Below are 16,125 nucleotides of genomic sequence, written 5' to 3' on the forward strand. Positions count from 1 at the left end.
AAAAAAAAAAAAAAAAAAAAAAATACCTAAGGTCACACAAACAGTAGGTAATATAAAGAGTCAAATTCATGTCTATTTGACCTCAAAATCTTTTCTTTGAACTAAACCATAGTAGTAGCTAAAACATTATAGAAATATGATATCCCATCAATCAGACTTGATGCAAAACTTTATTTGATTAAAAGAAGTTGAATGGAAAAAATTCACACATGATGGCCATCCTAATGTTAGACCTAATGATGAAACTCACTTTTGCTTTTTTATGTGTGAACTATTTGGAACCATTGGCTGAAAATAAATGTACCTTTAAAATGGAAACATAATTTTAAAAATATTCTTTAAAAACCTACAGGTAGGTAGTAATTGTATAAGTCCAAACTCCTGCTCTTTTCTTGATAATAAGAATTTCCTTAAATTTCTCTACCCTTATAAACAAGTCTGTTTTTTCAGTCATGGTCTGTGGAATTTAGTGTAATAGATGCTATTATTTTAACTTTATCCTTAAATATTTCATTCATTGTGGTAAGGAAATAAATTTTGCTGCATATGCAGCAGCAGATCACCAATGAAAATTAACATTTAAAAAATAATCTCGAATTTACCTCTGTGATATAGCTGCTTTAGAATAACTTAACAAATTACTTTAGGGAAGGAATATGAGTTTGCCCATAATTAGATTTGACCTATTTACCAAATGACAGCGTACTTTCAAATTTTCTGGCTTCATGGGATTCTGCTTTATTATCACATTGGATGAACTATTATGAGACTTACTGCTGAGAACCAAAGTAGACTACATTTGGATCTGTAAGTTGTACCAGCAACATCATGCTACTTATTCTAAAGTTATCTTAGATCAGGGAGAAGAAATTGCAATGTGCACTGAGGGTTTGGTGAAGCTAATTTTTCCATCCTTTATTATTTTATTTCAGTGGGAAATTGTTTATGTTTTATTATAGAAGTTCTTGAAAACATGTTTTGCAAATTTAAGTTGGGTCATCTAAAAATGTATTGTTACTTGTTGTTTTATTTTATTTTTTTATTTTTAATAAGCCAATCAGTCAGAGTATAGATAATCATGTATGAGAGCACACACTCTTAAGTATTTTCCTCAGTTCAGAAATTGGGGTCTAATACTTTTTAATTAAATAGACCTGGCAACTTAAATGGTCTCCTTATGCCTATATAGACAAATTATTTCTTTAATCTTGGAAGTCTGGAAGTTCCAGATATTTAAAAACCCTGCATATAGGTAATAATATAAATAATTACTATCTACATATAAGTAATATTTTTTTAAAAAATGGTATAATGATAGAACAGACTTCCAAGAACTGTTAAGACAACTAACTTATATTCCATATGTAAATTACTTAATTCTATGGCTTACCAAAATTTATATTCATAGTAATGGATGGTATAATTATTGTGTAAATTATTTAACTTGAGAGATAGTTAATATTATTGTCAGACTGATTGAAAGTTTGCTTAAGAATTATTTGTGCATGCATTTTCTATGAGTCAGAAAATAGTGCTAAACCAATCGAATTAAAAGCAAATAAGATTCAATATCTAACTTTTTAAATATCAGATTTTCATAGTTAAAATAGAAAGTAACTGAAAAGTTTCAATAAAGTTTATATATATTTTGAAGGAGGTAATTTTAAGGTATCATGTGGACACATAACAAGATAGCTGTACTCCAACTTGTATGGACAGATTTGTCAGGCCTCTGAGCCCAAGCTAAATCATCATATCCCCTGTGACCTGCACGTATATATCCCAGATGGCCTGAAGCAACTGAAGATCCACAGAAGTGAAAATAGCCAGGTCCTGCCTTAATTGATGACATTCCACCATTATGATTTATTCCTGTCCCACCCTAACTGATCAATTGACTGTGTGACAATACACCCTCCCCGCCCTTGCGATAATATATTTTGTGATATTCCTCCTCCCTTGTGAATGTACTTTGTATGATACACCCTCACCACCCCAAGAAGGTACTTTGTAATATTCTCCCCACCCCTGAGAATGTACTTTGTAAGAAGATCTACCCCTTGTCTGCAAAAAAAAATTGCTCCTAACTCCACCGCCCATCCCAAACCCATAAGAACTAATGATAATCCCACCACCCTTTGCTGACTCTCCTGTTAGGACTCAGCCGTCCTGCACCCAGGTGATTAAAAAGCTTTATTGTTCACACAAACTTTGTTTGGTGGTCTCTTCACACGAACACACATGACAAGATTAAAAAAGTCTGTAAACTCCCAATAGCAGATAATAATTGAGTTGAATCCTGAAAAAAGTGTAAGAGCTAGGCAAACAAATAATAAAGAGCAAAAACATGCTGAATATAATCAGAGGCCCTCTAAAACCTTAAGAAAGGGACAATGATGTGAACATTGAACAACATGGAGGAATTCCAATTCTGTTGGGTAACTTAGGAAGTGAAAATAAACTAGCCTGGATTATAAAATCAAGCACTAAATTAAGGAATTTGGGGATATTTTATCTTTAGAGATTGAAATTTATACCAATAACTTAAAGAATATTTAGATAAAAATGATGTAATCGGACTGTTTTATAGAAATATTTTTAATCTCACTTTAAATAATAGATTAAAATGACAGAAAGCAAGAGCAGGCAGCCATTAAGATATTGTAAGAAATATGGAAGAAAAAGGTGGATGAGCTGAACCTGTAAAATGGTTGATGGATTGTTGGTATATGAATAGTAATACTAGACTTAAAATGATATTAGTTCTAAATAGTAATAATATTAAGATATGTGAACTGATGTCAAAGGCATTGAGGGATTTCACCAGTCACATATCTAATGTTTCTTGCAGGATCTCAGAAGGGGTAAAGACAGGTGTTTTCTTCCCTGTGGTATTCAATGCAATCATTCAAGAAGACCAGTCAACTTGAATTCTGAAACTGAGACGGATTTTCTTGACTTTATTGGGGCTTGTCAGGGAGAATCACAAAGAAGTACCCTTAGAAGGGCTACCCTATCTATTGGTGTGTGGACCTAAGAGAGGATCATAATTCTGATGAATCCTGAAGATTGAAGAGGAACTAAGCTTGTGTACTGAATTGCTGCTAGTTCACATATTTGAAACTAAACCGCTTCTCCTTGGCTTGTGTCCAGTTAGGCCTATGGAAAGAGGTGGCTAAGGTCAGAGTTTGCAAAGCTATTTCACACAGACTTAGAAGAGTAAAAATAATGTATTATCTACCATTGTTTATTGACTACTGCCTCAAAAAGCCCAGCCTGATATGTATAAATATAGGAAATGGCATTTATTTTAATATTTGAAATTAACAATGAAAATCATACAATGACACCACAGAATTCAAAGCCAATACGTTAATTCAGAAAAAAAATATATGGTTTTCTTTTTACAACTGTAGAAGAAATGTAATGATCAGCTGAGTAAGGTGGTCTTGATGCATCAGTAATTATTATATGAAAATCATTAAGTAAAGAAGTTGCTATTATCTCTGGTAGGGGAAATAATTAGACTGACAGCACCCAATCTCATCCCACTCATGAATCTACAGTACCATTCACATTCTCACTCTTTCCTGAGTCAATGGAACCGTGACAGAAGAGAACTATTTTTTGATACTGACTGAAATTTGAGTTGCTGCAGTTTCTTATTATAAGCAGGTAGAATTTATTTGTGTGTGTATGTGTGTGTGTGTGTGTGTGTGTGAAAAAAGAGAGAATGAAAGTCTGTTTATAGGGCCTACATAGAAAGATATGTGAGATTGATAACTGAGTCTATGAGAAAAGAGAGTTTCTGTGTGAGATATTTTCCTTCAGAAAGTTCAAGTCCTCAGTTATTTTTAACCTGGAACAGAACTAAAACATGAGAAGGTTAAATATGTATTCTCCAAGAAAGATGATTCCTTTGTGGAGACAACTATCTGATGACAGACTGCGGGGTGAATTCAGCATGCCCTTGGATACGGATTAAGTAATGCACTTAGCAGCAGAATCAACAAGAATGCAGGCATATGGTCTCCAGGTCTTTGTTATCTCCCCGAGTGGCCTGGTAATGCATGGACAATCTCTTGGACATACAGTGGGGTTTCCATCTCTGTAGATGGATACTTGTTTTTGTGTTACTTTTGCTTCATATGGGACAGGAATAAAAACAATCCCTGCAGAAGAAAAAAAAATAGACTTCTTGGGTATCAGAAGTCAAGAAGTCTAAATACCAGGTATATGCAAAAGGTTCCTGAAAAACAGGTGCCCATCGTCTGGGAACGTTGAGTCTATGGATAGTGACAATTTCTGCAGCCAGAGATGTGAGTTCTTCAAACTTGTGAAAGATTAGGCTGTAGTCCCTTCCTAAAGAGAAGAAGTAAATCTCTGATTGTGCAAGTAACCCAGAATAAGCTCACAGGAATTTTTGGAAAATTTTCCTGTCATACTAGGGTGTTGCTACTTCTGATATTCCTATAAGATTGTTTCTATAAGAACCACATGACTTTTCCAAAAGAAGAACTATATATACCTTTTGATATTATACACTTCAAATCAGGATTAATGTACCTCATAGTGTTGTTCTAGAAAATGCAACACTAAATGTAAATTCCTTCTCAAATCTGTGAAAGAGCAGAACAAAAGGCAGTTATTTTAAGTTTGTATGGTCTTTTAGAAACCTACACCTGTTTTCTCTCTCCAACTTTTACAATGTAGTATAGAAGTTAATGCTAACACATTTCAATAACGAAAAGAGGGAGATGATCCAACTCTGAAATGTCATTAGAATGCTGAAGGCTTTTGTCTGTTAGTTACACAATTGGATGGTGCTCTTGCCCTTGATGCTTATTAAGAATATTTATTATAAACTAATTTGTAAAATTTATATTTTGTAAGAATAAAGCATCTACGTAATTTGTGATGCATTTATATAGTGATAGAATGTGTATTATAATCAAATGTAGAGTCATAGTTCTGCAATGTGTAACATGGGCTTGACGACAAGAGACACTCACCTTGCTATAATTTCTTTTGTGGTCATTAATTTTCTTATCTTTAAATCAAGACTAATACAAGATTAATTGTTTGCAATGTGGTTGTCCAAAATTCAACAAGAAAGTTTTTGAAAAATCGGTTTTTATGTTCCAAACTCAGAAGTCCTGAGCCATCATTTCTGGTGGACAAACATGGAAATATGTTATTTTTATGAATATATTCCATGGAGTCTGAATGTTTAAGTTTTGAAATGACTAAATGAGAAGATCATTAAAGATATTCCCATTTCCAAACAAGTGGGAATTAATCTGCTTTTTTTTTTTTCTGCAGACCATAGAAATCACATAGCTAGCTTTTTTCTACCAACACTAGAGACATTTGTTCAAATGCAATTATACCCAGAATCTTACATTATTAAACATATATCAGGAGATCTTTTTAGTTAAAGGGAGACTTAGTGGAGACCTTGTTCCATTATCAATTTGCTCCTCTAATGCACTCACAGAGCAATAGACACATTTTTTTTGATAACCTAGGACTCCACAAAGCTCAACTTTAAATAACTTTCCTACTGTTTATTCTACTTTCACAAATATATCCATAAAAGTGGTTAGTAATACGATCAGAGTTATGTGATGTCTGATTCTTTATTCTTTCCACCGAACCAGATCAAAAAGTTTCATTGCATATTAATATTAATCATTAATATTAACCCTAAACTATCTGGAGAATGACAAAACACACTCAATATAGCATGCATACATTTATAAAGTAAGAGACAGGTAAAAACAGATTAGACTAATGAAAGAATGATTTATTTTTAATTCTAGAGAAAAAAATAAAAAGCATGTCCACTCTTTACTCTTGCTTGTGTTACTTTCATATCTACATATTTTTTACATTGGTGCTTTTGTGTCCCGAATTGGTGGGTTCTTGGTCTCACTGACTTCAAGAACGAAGCCGCGCATCCTCATGGTGAGTGTTACAGTTTTTTTAAAGATAGTATGTCCGGTGTTTACTCCTTCTCATGTTCAGACCTTTTCAGAGTTCCTTCCTGCTGGTGGTTTCGTGGTCTCGCTGACTTCAGGAGTGAAGCTGCAGACCTTCACGGTTGAGTGGTACAGCTCTTAAAGGCAGCAAGTCTGAAGTTGTTGGTTCCTTCTGATGGGTTCTTCGTCTGGTTGGCTTCAGCAATGAAGCTGCAGACCTTCCCGGTCAGTGTTACAGCTCATAAAGGTAGTGCCGACCCAAAGACTTAACAGTAGCAAGATTTATTGCAAAGAGAGAAAAAACAAACCTTCCACAGCATGCAAGGGCACCAGACCGGGTTGCCACTGCAGCCTCGGGTAGCCTGCTTTTATTCCCTTATCTGACCCCACTCACAACCTGCTAATTGGTCCATTTTACAGAGAGCTGATTGATCTTTTTTGACCGAGTGCTGATTGGTGCGTTTACAATCATTTAGCTAGACACAAAAGTTCTCCAAGTCCCCACTAGATTAACTAGACACAGAGCACTGATTGGTGCATTTACAAACCTTGAGCTAGACACAGAGTGCTGATTGGTGCATTTACAATCCTTTAGCTACACACAAAAGTTCTCCAAGTCCCCACTAGATTAGCTAGACACAGAGAACTGATTCAGGTGTTTACAAACCTTGAGCTAGACACAAAGTGCTGATTGGTGCATTTACAATCCTTTAGCTAGACAGAAAGTGCTGATTGGTGCATTTACAAATCTTTAGCTAGACATAAAAGTTCTTCAAGTCCTCACCTGACTCAGGAGCCCAGCTGGCTTTGAGTAGTGGATCCTGCCCTGGGACACGGGTGGAGCTGCTCACCAGTCCCATACCGCGTGCCCACACTCCTCAGCCCTTGGGCAGTGGATGGGACCGGGCACCACAGAGCAGGGGGCGGTGCCCATTGGGGAGGCTCAGGTCACATGGGAGCCCCCGGGGGTGGGGGGGGGGGCAGGGCTCAGGCATGGTGGACTGCTGGTTCCAAGCCCTGCCCCCGGGAGAGGTGGCTGAGGCCCAGCAAGAATTCCAGCACGGTGCAGGCAGGCCTGCAGTGCTGGGGGACCTGGATCACCCTTCACAGCTGCTGGCCTGGGTGCCAAGCCCCTCACTGCCCAGGGCCAGCGGCACTGGTTGGCCAGTTGGAGTGTGGGGCCCACCAAGCCCACACCCACCTGGAACTCAGACTGGCCCACCAGCGCTGAGCGTAACTCCAGTTCCCACCCAGGCCTCTCCCTCCACACCTGCCTGCAAGCAGAGAGAGCTGGCTCCAGCCTCGGCCAGCCCAGAGAGGGGCTCCCACAGTGCAGTGGCAGGCTGAAGGGCTCCTCAAGCATGGCCAGAGTGGTCCCCAAGGCCAAGGAGGCCCCAGGAGCGAGTGAGGGCTGCCAGTACGCTGTCACCTGTCACTTTTAAACATTTAGGTTTCTTAATAGATCACAGATAATACATTAGATTTAATGTTTAAAATAGATGAACCTGTACCTTAATATTTTCTATTTTCATGATGAACTCATTATATACACAACTCACATCATGCTCCAGTATTCTTTCTCATTTTTAATTTATTTTCATGGTTTTGGCATAATATCTGGCTAGAAGAAAAAAGCCAAATATATATATCTATAGCTACTTTAAAAAGACAAGATAGAATTATTTAGTGATATAATTGTCTATATCAGTAGAGAAATCCTCTATATTTTTCATGTAGTATGAAAAATAATTTATTTCTTACTGAAATGTATCATAAAAGTAGAAAAGATTTGACTCTTAGCTTTGAAAAATTCCTCATTATATGGAAGAGAATTAAATATTCAGAGAATAGAAAGATAAGTCCAAAAACGGTCTGGAAATTATTAAAATTATTAATTGAAAGATTATCACTGTTGAAAAGCTACCTTTTAAAAGAATGTTTGACTGAATTAACAATTTCCAAACTTGGTATTGTAAAGTTTACAAAGACCAGAAATTGACTGATGACCTTCAATCTGGTGATATAGTTTATTCTCAGTCACATAAAACCTGAAACCCAATAACTTCTAATCTGAAAAGTAATAAGATATCCCTTTGAGTTAAATTAGAATACAAGCAGCAGAGTGATTTTATTATAAGAAGACTTCATTTTTTTCAAATATTTTATGGTTGATATAACATATCAAAATATTTTGTTTGATATAACAAATATTTTATCTTTGATATAACAGGCAGTATTCCATTTTAGTCATTTAGTGAAAAGTTTCTTAAATGAATAATTTATATGTTATGTGAAAACAAAATATATAAACAAGTATTTTCCCCTTTCCTGTGGCGGTGTCATAGGGAAAGGTACTCACATGACACTGAACTGCGAGCAATATATCTAAATATTATTCTTAAACCAACTTCAGTGAGATAACTTTGAATTCTGTTTATGATTAATAATAAATATCTAAGATATGCTTGATATAATAGTCTTCAAATAACATAACTTGTTTGTTCTGCCAGGTGCAGTATCTCACACCTGTAATCCCAGACTTTGGGAGGTCGAGGCAGGTGGATTGCTTGAGGTCAGGAGTTCAAGACCAGCCTGGCCAACATGGTGAAACCCTGCCTCTACTAAAAATACAAAAAATTAGCCGGTGTGGTGGTGGGTGCCTATAATCTCAGCTACAAGGCACGAGAATCGCTTGAACCTGGGAGGAAGAAGTTGCAGTGAGCCAGTATTGCGGCACTGCACTTCAGCCTAGGTGACAGAGGTAGACTCTGTCTCAAAAACAAACACACAACAGCAACAAATAAAATAACTTCTTTGTTCTGGTAGTCATTTTTATGAAAAAAAAAAAAAAAAAAAAAAAAAAAAACAAGTAAAAATTCAAGGATGGCCAAGAGAATTTGACATTGATTTCTAGCCTACTTAAACTAAGAAAACAAGACAGAATTCCTTGTTCATTGTATTACTTGAACAAAGCCACTATCATACTTTTTAAGATGATAAATATCATCTAACTGATCCTTCCCTTCCAAGTGGGTACTGAGGGAATAACCAAAAATAACCCAGAAAAAATACTATAGTCCTCTATTCAATTTGACATTGTTCAAGCAATGACAATTTCACTGCTCAGGTGTCCATCTCTTGGTGACACACAGGCAGAGCTGTCAAATTCTAGTTGAACTTATACCACTTGTTTTGCCTTAAAACTTTTTAGTTGGGGTTTTTCTCTTGTAGATGATACAGTTTATATGTTTAATCTTTCAGTGTTATTGTCCCCTTTACAGGAAATCTGGCTCTAGTCCCCAAGGGCTGAAATTGGAAGTTCTCTGCTAGGAGTCTGTCTGTGCCTCTTATTGTCCCTTATCAAATAGCCCATCTCAGTGCCTTCCTTTACCCTCCTAATTATTGTCCATCTAGGTTATTCTATGTTCAGCTTCCTGGATCCTCACTTAATTATGAAAGACATATTTTTCAAGGTACTAGATGCTACCAGTGACAGAATTCAACCATTATCCTCCTTAAGCTTTGCCTTGACTGGAGAGAAACCTCTAGTACAAGTTCATGTTCCCTTCTTGGGGCAGCCCGAATTCAGTAACCAATGGATTTCAAGGAATTAGAAAATGAATGTGGCTATAAAGTCTACAACCACAAGCCCTACTTCTAGACAACCTTGAAAGGTTATTCCAGCTTCACTGCTCTATTTTAGATCAGTTGCAGCCTTCACTGACACAGCATTGAATAATTTATTTTTCTCACCAATCCAGTTTCCTTCTCTTCAGACATTGATTCAAAAAGCATTCTCTAATAAACATTCTAAATCCTAATGTCTTAGAATTTACTTCCAAATGAACCCAACCTGAGACACTCTTTAAGATCCAAAAGGCAGTATATTTTGCCCCTCTGTTGTGTGGTGTAATCCTGGTGTCTAGAGAACTGATTATAAATATGTAGAGTGTTCTATCTGCACCAATGTAGTCTGGAGGCTCTTAAATCAACCGAGTCACTGGGGTATGTGTAAAAACAAATCCCCTCAATAAATGTGGGATAAAATAATGTGGAACCATATCTCTCAAAATACAATAAGGTCAGAGATTATATATAAATTTCAACTCTTTGCTCTTTGCAATATTTTGCAATCAATTTTTGCATTAAGTAGCATGTTAAACACTTTTTTCCCCAATAGAATTCTCATATGCAAAACAAACAAACAAACAAACAAAAAACAAAAAACAAAACTAGTGCAAGAAATGTTTCTCATACGTCTTTAACTATAAATATTTTTGTTCGGATATGTATATGATCTAATTAATGAGAAATTGAGACTTTTGCTGGCTAACTTTGTAAAGGAGATGTAAAGCACAGTTAAAAATAGAAGCTGGAGTTTATCTTGGAAAGTTTTAAGAGAAGGAGATGAAGGTGGGGAACAGTGGCTAGTAGTGACAAGTTTTTTGGGATGTTCTGTAAACCAACTATTTGTTTTTATATACTGGATTCCAACACAGTAACTGTAGGTGAGGGAAAGTTACTTCATCTCTCTGGGCTTTACACTTCTTATTTGTAAATGAGTTATAATAGTATCTACCTCATATGGTTATTGTGGAAATTAAGAATATATATTCAGACAGGGTGCAGTGGTTCATGCCTATAATCCCAGCACTTTAAGAGGTCGAAGCAGGAGGATTGCTTGAGGCCAGAAGTTCAAGACGAGCCTGGGCAACAAGGTGAGACCCTGTCTCAATAAAAAATTTAAAAGAAAAAATTATCTGGGTGTGGTGGCACATACCTGTAGATCTAACTACTCAGGAGACTGAGGAAGGAGTTTTGCTTTAGGTGACAGAGCAAGACCCTATCTGTATCAGGAAAAAAAAAAAAAAAAAAAAAGTACTTTCAAAAATTTTGGATGAATCCTAGACTAAGTTGATTGACTTGGTAGGTATTGCTATAATTTTTAAAGAAGAATTTTTATTCTTGTAGAAGATTATATAATCCTTTTACTGAGTATTTTACCAAAAACGTTGGTGAGGACTAACCAGTGAGACAGACAATTGCTCACCTAGGAAACATTTATGCATGCCATAGGGAACCCAGCATTTTTTTCTGCTGCCTTTCCTACTTCCCACAGAGTTCCCATTATGTGTGAATTTTATTTTAAATCAGTCAAGATTGAGTCTCTTTGAGAATGATAAGGGTGGTTCCTAAACCTGTATTTTAAATTCTTAATATATTTCCTTATTAGGCAATCCTTCCTCAAAAACATTCGCTTAGTAGAACTAGATTTCAGAAGACAATCCATAAATAGATTATAACATTCCCCACATCACAGGCTCAACATTGGGGGCTTTCAGATTTCAAATGAGATGTGCCTGGGTTCAGTGAGTTAAGTGTTTTAAAACCGTCAGTAATTTAAAAAAATTCTGTCACTCTAAACCTAGGGGCTACGAATAAAGAAATAAATGCAAGCTAGGTATTAGTTGTTATAAGTATAAATGACTTTAAATTGTCTGTTTGTATTAGCAAGGTTTGCTGTTGTATGCTTCAGATACAAGTATTAAGTTACTTGTATGCTTTTTCCCATTGTGCATTAATATCTTTAACCAAAAGAACTATCACTTTATAAGTCCTATTATCTGTTTCTTCTCCTGCATCCAGACTTATCATATAGTATTTTTGGAACTATGAATTAGTATTTCTAAAACATTATTATCTGCTGCAGAAACTTGTTTGGTGCACTGTTGTTAAATCCATAATAAATAATAATTTATATTGTTTTCTTGGAAGCCAAAATTACTAAACTAGCTCACTTCAGTAATAAAGATAGCCACAAAGTTATCTTCCATCTTTCAGATTTTTTTTTAATACAATATGACCTTTCTCCTCCTACTTCAAAAGTTGAAATCTAATTCCCTTCCCTTGGCAGGCCTTGTGATTTTTTTGACCAATAGAGTGGAGCATAAGTAATAGTATGATTTAGCCAGAGCTAAGTCAGAGAGAAAGCTACTGCTTCTTCTGTCTGGTTCTCTAAGGATGCTTGCTTTGGGGAAAGCTGGCTGCCATGTGGGAAATCTGACCCCATGGAGAACAGCATGCTGGATATGCCACATACAGCAGTCATTAGCCATTATCAACTGCCAGCCATGAGAGTAAACTGTGTTAGATATTGAGTGTCTGTTGTACCTTCCGATAACCAGAGCCCTTGCTGAGCCCATTCTGAATTCCTGACACACAAAATCATGGGCAATATAAAATGAGTTTTTAAACATAAAGTTTTTGAGGTTATTTGCTATACATAAATAATAACCAGATCAGCCTCACTGTCAGATAGCCTTCTAGTAGTAGATTTTTCTTTGAAATTTCTTAAACATAATGTAATCTAATATAATATTACTATCACCACCTCAAGCTTGCTCTATTTTGGCAAATATTGTTAATTCAGGGGCAAATTTCAAAAATTAACATTGAGTTGTCAGATCACCAATGTATTTAAAGTTAACATATAGGCTTGGCACCACTGTTCCTGAGTAAATGAATAAGCCATGATCCCTGAGCCGCTATTGGCACTACAGGCTGTGATCAAAAGCTTGCTGGTTAAAAGATTTAGAACTAGCCATGATTAACATTGCAGAAAGGCTTGACAATACTGCCTACAATATGCTCTAAGACTCCAAATATATTTAGTTTCCCAAACTTTATAGGTTATGCAGTTGATAGAAGGCAAGAATCCAAATTGAGCTCAACCTCTGCTATGAAATCACTGTTTCATCTAATTTACTGAGGTGCTGTACAATTGACACCTGTCAAGTAACGATTTTTACATTGGTTCCTTAGGGCACTCCAGCAACCTAAGGAATCACCTGTCATATTTTTCAGTACCTCCCTGTGACAGAGTTTGACTGCCTACATAGACCAGAATTTCCAAACAGTTCATAAACCCAGTCACTATTTTCTTCAGCTGAGAAAGATGTTTTATAATCTACAGGTATATTATTTTTGCAGTTTCCCTTTTGTACCATATAATCATGAAGGTACCGCAATTTTGGGTCTTGTCTTTGTGTCATTAATTAGTAGTACCTTAATACATTTTGTTTAATAATTAATTTTAAACTTTTCATTTAAATGTGAGATTTAGTAACTCTTCTCAGTGAACCCTTCTTTTAAACAACCTGACCATGGAACAAGAACTGCTTACTATTACTAGGGAGGGTTGTCAAGCCCTAAGAAGAAACCACAGATCTTCTGAGGAGGCCATAAGACCTCTGCAGAGGCCAGTAAATTAGGATAAAGGAAAGGAGATTCCAGTTGCACAAAGAAAACTTACCAAAGACATCTTTCAAAAGCAGAAACAATTTATTGCTTTAAGCAATTTATGTGCTGAAGGTCGGTACTGCCTTTTGATAGGCAAGGCTCTGAAGACAGCCCATAGTTCAGTGAAACCAGGTGACTACTTGGGCTTGTCTCCAGGTCAGTTCCAATGGTGAGGGGACACCATGCCACAGGCAAAACCTCACAAAGGGCTGCAGGTTGTGTTCTCCAGAGTTTGTTACAGGACCAACAGGTTTGTATGCCCACTGCACATTAACACACCAATTAAACTGAGACAGGAGGGTTTGCAGCAGAGAAAGATAAATTGTCCTTAGCACTGAAACACATGTGCACTATTGTTGATACCTATAATGATCTGTGTTTAATCTATATACAGATGTCTTGGAAAAGCTATGACCATGGGAACTTTCACTCAAACTAGAAGCTGATACTCTGAGGGAAGTCCAGTGTTGGCTGGGCTTTTCTAATCTGAACTAGAATTGTGGAAGTCAGAAGTAGCAAATTTATTTTCTCATAGCAAACAATGCCAAATATTGGTGATTTAAAAAAAAAATGATTTTGTCTTAATCACTCAAAGTACACTGTGGATTCAAGGTCCTCCGTGTGATGACTCAGCACTGATCCTCCATATTAAAATGTTTTTTCAGCATTGTTGATGTAAAGGAAGAAAGTCAGTGAAGAGATGGGAACTGATGCTTACACTTGGAAGAGACACATATCACTCTAGCATATATTTCGTTGTCCAGGGCAAGTTATATTGTCATATTTAACCAGGCGTCTTTGGTTGCGGGGGTAGTTTCATCTTCTCATGTTCTTGGAAATAGGATGGAACTGGATATTAATGAATGTGAATAGTGGTTCTTACTCTGTGGTTTTTGCCAAAGAGTAAGCAAAACAAAAGGAAGTCTCCTGGATTTTACATAGCTTTTTCCTAGTCTCCATAATAAATAAATAATAATAAAAGAGAGTATATGTGTATATATACACACACACTATATATATAGTAGATACATATATAGTATATATATAGTACATATATATAGTGTGTGTGTATATATAGTAGCGGTTCCATATACTATATATATATATATATATATGGATACCTATATAGTAGATATATATATATATAGGTAAACAACCTCAAGATTGAGGTTCCACTTATATATATTATATCCAGAGCTCTTTGTAGATTTCACAATTAATTTACTCTCAGTCTTTGTATATCAATCAATTCTAGGAACTGCTTTCAGTGCTTTATTGGGATTAGGTTTCTATTTGACCTAAACCAGAACACTCAGTATTCGTTTATTACCAGTATTGTGTAATGGTTAAATGCAGGGCTCCGGACTCAAACTACATGGTTTGGAATCCTGGATCTGAAACTTCTACATGACAAAGGCAAACTTTTTCATCAGTAAAATACAGTGTTCTTGTGAAAATTAAATGAGTTAATACATGTAAGTTCCTTAAGAATATTAAATATTAAATAAATATTGGCTATTACTATGATTATCGTGTTTCCTCTTAGAACAAAGATAAGTATTTTCATCTTTATATTGGTAGCACAGAGTAGAAATATTAACACATAAAATAAGTTTAATAAATTTGTAGTAAATAAATACATAAAATAATAGATATACTATGTCCTTAATAAAGAGCCTGTAATTAGCCCACTTTCTGATGCTAGGCAGCAGTGTAAGTTGAGGAAAACTGAGTTTCTGTTCCATTGTTCCTCCATTTTATGAATCAAGTAATTTCTTGAAAATGTAAATCACACTGATATATAAATGGAAGAAGGTAATTGATTGTTTTTGCTTTAACAAGATGCAGAGTAGATTTAAAATTTTTATTTTATTTTAAAAACCACATATTTTGATAGATACAAAGTTATCTGGGTCTTCTCAAAAGGAGATAAATAAATGTAAAGCATTAAAATTACTTCAGTTTGGAAGGGAGTTGTGATGGTCATTGTGATGCATTAGGAGTAGACAATATGTGAGAAAGGCTGATGTGTTTAAGTATTAACAAAAAATGTTATGATTAGCTTTGGGTGTGTATAAGCTTCTAAGCTTAGGAAAAATTAGAGAAGGAAAGAGAACATGGCTGAAGCTGCATGTTATGAACTGAACAAGATCCAGTCTTCTTAGTTGCTTATGACCAGGGATACGGCTCTCCACAGAGACCTGGGAAAGAGATGTCTGAAGCAAGCACAATGGCATTACCTCTGACAAGAGATTACATAAGCCATTACGACACCAGAGTTTGCAGTTGACCAAAACCAGCTATCAGTCAGTGATGAATGTTTTGCTGCTCCACTACTGCAGAAGACACTACAAATCAGTTCTCATGGTATCTATTTGAGTCTGAAACTCAAGACCTCAAGCAACTGTAACCAAAGAATAACTGAGATCATTAGTGCACATAGAGCTGGGGAAGAGGACAGTGGACACAATATCTACAATTCAAGATTTCCAGCTTAATCCAAAGTAATGAATTAGAGAAAGGTGGGAAAGGAAATTGAAAGGGAATAGGCTTTTGCAGGGCCAGAAAATATTTTCTCCAGAACTAAAATTATGCCATGTATTATTATGTACACATAAGACTGATCTTATTGAAAAACACAGTAAGACGATAATAAAATTAACATTGTTTAGCTTCTTTAATTTTAACTTTTCTTCTCAAAAAATATTGTACGTTACTGGGCATGGTGGCTCAGACCTTTAATTCCAATACTTTGGGAGTCCAAGGCAGGAGGATCACATAAGTCCAGGAGTTCAACACCACCCTGGGTATTGAACTTAAGAATATAAATAAATTTATTTAAAGA

The sequence above is a fragment of the Mandrillus leucophaeus genome, unplaced genomic scaffold (assembly GCF_000951045.1).
Source record: "Mandrillus leucophaeus isolate KB7577 unplaced genomic scaffold, Mleu.le_1.0 Scaffold369, whole genome shotgun sequence".
In the NCBI taxonomy this organism is placed as follows: domain Eukaryota; kingdom Metazoa; phylum Chordata; class Mammalia; order Primates; family Cercopithecidae; genus Mandrillus; species Mandrillus leucophaeus.